At 31.7% G+C, this 8,084-nt stretch overlaps 1 pseudogene; it reads left to right on the top strand.

Moving 5' to 3' along the window:
• The first annotated feature begins 5,525 nt into the window (after positions 1-5,525).
• LOC107865313 lies at positions 5,526-6,301 on the top strand (annotated as a pseudogene).
• The last annotated feature ends 1,783 nt before the right edge of the window (positions 6,302-8,084 follow it).

Genomic DNA, 8,084 nt, shown 5'->3' with positions numbered 1-8,084 from the left:
AAGGAACTGGAGAAGGAATTAGTGGATCATACTGCAGTAGTGAATGTACATCATGAGACTCGAGATGGAATATTCACTTTTTATGATTCAACTAGTGGCAAGTTACATATATATCAGATTGCCAGCATGATATTTAACTTACTTTTGCTGTTGGTTATAGGATCATACTTGATTACACTTTTCAATTTTTTTTATCACCACTAGGGGTTTTGATGATTGTATTAGTCTATTTCGTCGCCCCCCATCGCGGAAAGTAAAAACCGCTTAATTCCTAAAGAAGGACATTTTTGCATCAGGTGCTTGTGAATCAAGAAATAGGTGTTACTTTTTGTAATCCTAAGGAAGCTCATTTTTGGGAAGTTGTTATCAGTGGTTTAATGTATTGTTATGTAAACATTTAGTATTTCACGGAAAACTCCACATATTTTGCTATGGTAGGTTTCCCATAGTCATTTTTTAATTGAGATAAGAATGTCATTCTCGCAGCCGACTTTCTCATATAATTATGAGTTCTAAACATATAAACCAGCTGATGCTGGGCATCAATTTTGGAAGATTATATGTATTTATGTTCCAAAAATATGTAGGGTTCTTTTGTTTTAGAGAATCTTTTTGAAAGCCTGTAAGTTCATGTTGATTTCACTTACAAAAGTAGATTATTTGTAGAAAAAAAAGAATTATAGTGACATAAGTCAACCACGCCTCCCTCTTCAATGTCATCAGGTGTGTAAATAAAGTAGTAAAGAAAGGTGTAATAGCACAAATAGCCTGATTAAACGATACCGGCAAGTACCAAAGCGAGATATTTCTACTAACAATAGAAGTGCAAAACACAAGACTTAAAGTAAAGATCTTCATAAACAGAACCCATAGATCATATATTTTGCATTGGTACCATTTTTATCCCAGCAATATCTATATAGATTAATAAAGAACAAGAAGTCATTTGACACATAGTAAGAAAAATTGGATATTTAAACATATAATTGCTTAACAAATACTTGTTTCCTTCTCTTCCAGTAGACAAGTAAATTAAACAAGTGAATTCTCTTTCAGTAGTTTGTATGAGTACTTAAATTAAACAAGTGAGTATTTAAACTAAAGAAACAGTCATATGACACATAGTTTGTATGAGTCCTTAAATTAAACAAGTGAATTCTTTTCCAGTAGACAAGTAAAATAACAATAATTTTGACAAAACTCATAGCAGCTTTAATCAAATATAGTATTGTACATTGACAAAAAAATCGATAGCTAATATTATCAATCCTCCTCATATTCATCTTCATATTCTTCCTGAGTATGAAAGTGACTTGCTGAATCTTCATTATAAAAAAGTCTTTCTCTTCACTTGTTTCCTCCTCTTCATCATAAGCTTCTTCACTTGATGTCTCCTCATCACCTTCCTCTTCTTCATTTGATATATCCGCATCTCTCTCTTCAATTATATCACATTAATTTTCATTAACAAAAGCTTGAAAACTATTTTCATTAACCTCTTCACCATCATCTTGGTCATCACGAAAGCAATCAATTGGGTCATCCTCTATACTTGCACTAAAATATGATTACTCCTCTTGGTAAGCAACTTCTAAATTGTATCTTGTATCCACAACTTGTCTTGGCTTTGTCTTTATAACCACCCACAAATCAACCTTATTTCATTTTCTTTCAAGATGATTTGCATAATAAACTTGAGTTGCAGTTTGTTGAAAGATAAAAGGCTCAAATTTAGAATATCTTCCCCTTTGTCGAACCTCGACAATACCAAATTGACTATCAAATTTCATGCCATGTTTTGAGGGATCAAACCAATCACAATAAAATAAAATTAACTTCATAAATAATGTCATTGGCTATTCAAATTCGATAATCTCCTTAAGAACAACATAATATTCACTTGTGATGCCATCTTGCCCAATGCTAGTAACACACACTCCACTGTTATATGTATTTTTTCCTTTACCCCAAGGAAAAGTATGAAAATTGTATCCATTCACAAAATAAATAGTCCAAGACTTTTCTTTTTTTAATGGTCCCATTGCTAAGATTTATAAATATGGATTCTACAGTATCTCTTGTGGATTACTATTTACTTATCAAATAATTGAAGCATATTAGATATGCATTTTAAGTGATATATCCTTCATTAAAATAATTGATTCATACATAATCTTTGAACCATCATGGAAAGTCTTCTTCAATTTGTTTATCTTAGGATTTGCTCATACAAACTGCATGTACTTACATTTGTACATTAGTTTCAATCCAAATATAATATTTAAAATAAAAAATATGGTTGAAACTTACTTGAGAAAAGGCTTAACCTTATCACAATTTATAAGAACATGCAATTATGCTACAACAACTACTTTATCATCTAGCCATCGGATATCACCCTCCTTCTTACCATAACTTCGATCAGGATAATTAAAGACTGATAGCGTTAGGTTAGGTGCATTTTTTTCAACGACATCATCATTATGCCAAACTCTTTTGTTGCTACATAGGACATGAGATTCAAAATAATAGGAAGCAAAGTATGAGATTTCTTGAGCCAAATATGCTTAACAAATAGGTCCTTCAACTTTGGCTTTATTTTTTATAGTCTTTTTAATCTTGTTTAGGAACCTACAATTGTTTTTAAGAAATAAATAATTATGTAATAAAATAATGATACAAGTAATAAAATTTTATATCTTTTAAATGATACATCCATCGATATTGAACTGGCCCACAAGCCTTGATTTGTAAGGCAAATAAATCGCTAAGTGCTTCATCGAATAAAAATTGCTAGGTGGAAATATTTTTTGCAACTTACACAAGATTACAAGAATATTTTATTTCATTTGTATAAGATAATCCATCCGTAATACTGTTGAGCACAAATCTTTAAAGAATAGACTGAGTTCAATTAATTACTTTCATATAGGTTTTGGAAGAGCACTAAAAGCAACTGACATAAGATATTGCATGAAAATAGGACAATCATTACTTTCCATCCCAAATAAATTTAAATGTTCCATGTCAACATACCTATCCAAATTAGAAGCATATCCATCAGGCATCTTTAGTTAATCAACCCATTCACATACATATTTCTTTTGACCATTATTTAAGGTAAACTTTACTTTTGATTTAATCCATCTCCCATCATAATTCAATTACAAATGTAAATCATTTCATCAACAATACTCTTCCAAATAAATTCTTACCTTATCGTTATCCTTTGTTCTCTCCTTGTTGTCCATGACAGTATGAAAAATATTATCAAAGAAGTTCTTCTATGTATGCATTACATCAATATTTTTGGGAACTGAATGGGTCTTCCAATATGGCTAATACCAAAAAATGCTTTTGTTGGTCCAATTCTGTGATTTTCTATAGCCATAAAATTTGTGCTGACTAGATGCAGTGATCTTAGGAAACCCTGTCACTTTTACCCACACCTGATGTCTAGTTAACCTAGGAGGAGGCCTAGACTTTTCCTCTTTTCCTTTATAAAATGAATTCTTGTTTTTTCTAAATTCGTGATTAAGAGGCACGAAATGATGGTTACAATCAAACCAAGTAACTTTTCTTCTATTTTTCAAACTAGAAGTTTTTGTTTGTTCCATGCAAATCGGACATGTTAATTTACCTGCTGTACTCCATCCTGACAACATGCCATAAGCAGGAAAATCATTAATTTTCCACATCAATATTACTTGCATGAGAAAATTTTACTTCTTCGATATGTTATAAGTTAGTGCACCATCTGTCCATAATTGTAACAACTCGTCTATTAATGGTTGAAGATACACATCAATTTTATTCTTAGGATTGCGAGAACCTGGAATGATCAATGTTAAGAACATATTCGGGGAAGTCATACATATATCAGGAGGAATATTATAAGGAGTAACAATCACGGGACAACAAGAGTATGGTGATTCTGACTGGCTATAAAGAGTAAAACCATCAAAAAAAAGACCGACCTTGATATTCCTAGGCTCTGAAGCAAAGTCTGTATAAGTTAGATCAAAATATTTCCATGCTTCTTCATCTAAAGGGTGACACAAAACACCTTCTTCCCTGCGATTTTTAGAGTGCTCTACAGATCGAGTTGAAGCATATAACCGTTGAAGCCTAGGAATAAGTAGCAGCTAATACATAGTCTTGTGTGGAACCTTTCTGCTACCCTTCTTTCTTAAACATTATTTATAGCGAGATTATTTACAAAACTTACATTCTATCATCTATTGATCAGCCTTGTAATACAACATACATCTATTAACATAATAAACAATCTTTTGACTAGTTAAACCAAGCTTCGCTACTAACTTCTTTACTCGATAATAATCAAGAGGTATCTTAATATTCGGATGGCTTGTATCCTTCATCAATTGTGCCATTGCATTAAAACAACCATGAGACATATTATATTCAGATTTGATACTCAACATTCTAACAGCTATAGACAACTCTGAATATTTACATCCGGGCCATAAGGGTTCTTGAGCTGAATTCAACATTTCATAAAATTTGTTAGCGCCCATGTTTGGAGAATTTTCTATAGTAGTCTCAACATGATGATTAAGTTCTATACCAGCAGCATCATACACTATACCATGATACCTATTTACTGTTCAGAGTCTTCTACTAGAATGTTACTTTAACTACTTGAAGACATGTCAAAGCTATATCCTTGATGACTGGTTGAACCACTTGAATGGACATGTTCATTTAAATTAATTGAAGGAGCTTCCTCTCCATGTGATGTCCAATACCAATATCCTGGAGTGAACCCTTTCTTAAAAATATGAACATTAACTTCATCGAGCGTAAAGTGCTTCATGTTCTTACAAATTTTACAAGGATACCTTATGACTTTCTCGGACAAGTACTTCGGTTGAATACAAGAAAATTTAATGAACTCTTCTATTCCTTTTATAAATTCATCTATATATTTCACTTTACCAGGAAGAAGTCTATTTATCATCCATTTTTGATGCTCTAGAATAGTCATTTCTGAATCAAAAGATACCATATATAAAAATACATAATAATAAAATTTAAAGAGTTCTCGATCTTCATCTCTACTAAAGAGTTGATGATCCAATACAGTCAATAAAGACAATAATATATCTCAATTAAAAGATAAGCATAAAAGGAATCAAGAACACATAACAATAATAAACATTCACAAGCACACAACAACAAAGTTATTTTGAGTTTGAGTATGAAAAAGAGAGATGTTATAAGAACATACAAGAAAAGAGGGGAAAATCAAGAAAATCTGTAGAAAGTACAACAAATGTCTGTTCTTATCATTGATCAAGATGGTATATATGTTGCTTTTGCACAAGTTCATGATGGTCCTAAAGATAATTATGTGCTTAACAAGAAGGCTATATTTGACGACAATAATGATGATTATAGTGTATCTACTTAAAGAATGAATTTGATAAAGATAACCAACCGGTGGATGATCATGATAAGGATGAAGAAACTAGAGATTCATAAAAGAATAAGCAATACACGAAATGCATAACCATCAGAATAAACAATACATGAAAGAATTACAGAAAACAATTCCTCTGTTTTTTCTCTTCTGTTATTTAATTAGTATAAAAATCATCTTGGCAAGCACACTGACTTGCGTACCATATACATGTAGCACTAATGAACCATTAATTTGATTCTCTTTTTGTCTCCAAAGTTTCCAATCCATAGATTGTGGCTTTACAGGTTTCAACTTATTCTTTATGTATTAAATAAGACAATTCTTCAATTACCGAGTCTGCCAAGAGAAGTCATAGTCATAGTACAAGCCATAAACTATTCTATACAGGAACTGTGTCTTAACGACCCTAACTATTGACTTTCACAACTTATCCTTAAACTAAACCTCTTTTTTTCCCCATTATCAGGTGTTTATTATTAGGATTTTACATTATTCAAGTGCTCCATTGATTAAACGATGATTAAGATAAATCCAATAGCTTATTTGAGTAATTTAGGTTATAATATTTATACTACAACATCTATGAAGGGATTTAGGTTATTATCGAGACTAGAGTGTAAGTTGATAAGAACTATAGGTGTTCTAGTATAGTGGCCTTTCTTTGAACAAGTGGTGTCTTTAGATCTTAGTGCTGATATTCGAGTTACATGGGCTAATCCAGATTGTAGAAGTTCTGAGTCAAGAGGTGTATAATGTTGTTTGAAGAGAACGACCACGTTTAATAGAGAAATTATTTGTGAAAATTCTCGTGGAGTCGGTATGATCCCTATTCATCATTTCTTTTGGTATCTTTGAAGTTTAAGTCTCATTTTCTCTAATTTCCACTTTCCTAGTCAAAAGATAAGCGAGCACTCCTTCTTCTTCCGAAGTTATTGGTTATTGTTGTGTGCATATTTAGAATTTCTCCTGGCTAAAGTACATCGGTTGCATAATTGCGATTCTTTTTAGTTAAAGTAGTTGATTTAAGTAGTCATAATGTTTTAAATCCTCCCAACATTGGATTTTCTAAGACGCCCTCCCTTAGGCATGTGCTCTATCTGCCATGGGATTTAGTTCAAATGGAAAGGGGTAGCATGAACGAAATTAGTGCTAGAGCCAAATGGATATACAAAATTTGTATAGCCAAAACTAGTTTCGATTGAGGCTTAGTTGGTTGATTGATTAAGTGATTGATAGAGAAGTTAAAAATATGATAAAAGGTAAAAAAGAGAAATAGTTTACCTTAGAAATACTTTTCCAACCTTTCAGATGAGGCAAAATACTCCGATGCCTACAAAAATTAAATTTCACCACAATAAAGAATTAGGACACCTGAATAAAGGACAACTCAAATAGAAGTACACTAGTTTTGACATAAAATTAGTTTATAATTAATATCATCACACCTAAGTCCCAACAAACAACCCAACTAACTATAGTAAAAAGAGAATAGAGACCTCTATATAGTGTGGTCTTCTGATGTACTCTTATTTGTTTCCCTTCAGCCTAAGACACATCTCATTTGCATGATATATACATAAGAGAGGGTGTATATAATGGTATTTTTCCATGGCTTGAACGAGTGACCTTTTGCTCACATTGAAATAACTTTTTTATTGCAGAAGGTTCGCTATATTCAAAATAATACCTAAAAAAAATCTATACTAGAGAATACAAAGGACACGAGAAAAAAGGTTTATCTTTTAAACCACTCCTTCATTCACTATTAATAATAAGATCCCTAACTTCATTTTTATGAACATTGTGATTCTTAAACAACTCCATGTGAATAGACTTAGGTAGCACAGTATTACAGTAAGTGCGAGAAATGTAATAAGAAAATAGATACCTTGAAAGCAATTTGAAAGTACTATCAGCCTATTACTAATCCTTGTCCACCATTAATACCACTCCAAAGTCAAGATAAATGGGAAATATAACATTTAATAATTCTCTTTGAATTATGTAGTTATCTAGCTAGACAATTAAGATAACTCCATAACAGGGATAATATAATCAATTCATCATCACATGTAGAAGATGTCAAATGCAACCGAGGCATCACACTAAATAAGTAACTAAAGCATTAATTTAGGGCATTAAAATGATAAATTATCTCTTGATTTTCTAAACTAAACATTTAAAATTGAACGAGTGACCTGTTGACTTGAAATTAAGAAAACCACAAGAGAAAATTTCTACAATGGTATGTTTCCACGGCTTGAACGAGTTAGCAGTCAGCTGTGATGTAGATGAACAAACAAAAATATTCTATCACGGTATGTTTGTACGGCTTGAACGAGTGACCTATTGGTTACTCAACATTAAAAACATAATCTGATTTCTTAATTTCAAGCCAACAGAGTCTTGTTTTCTTAACAACATTAACAATTGTTACTCAACAAAGGTACAATAGAGTTTTGTTACATATAGAAGTCCATGTATTATCTCTAACTAATTCTGCTCGTACCATCAGGCTACTAATTCATGCTTAACAAAACAGGATATAATGATCGAAACTATGAGTGAATAGGAATAATATAATTATACGAGTCATGGAGTAACAAAGAAATAGTAATACCTTATTGATACAGAGGAA

This window comes from Capsicum annuum, chromosome 3 (assembly GCF_002878395.1).
Source record: "Capsicum annuum cultivar UCD-10X-F1 chromosome 3, UCD10Xv1.1, whole genome shotgun sequence".
In the NCBI taxonomy this organism is placed as follows: domain Eukaryota; kingdom Viridiplantae; phylum Streptophyta; class Magnoliopsida; order Solanales; family Solanaceae; genus Capsicum; species Capsicum annuum.
This window is presented reverse-complemented; position numbering and strand designations above follow the sequence as displayed.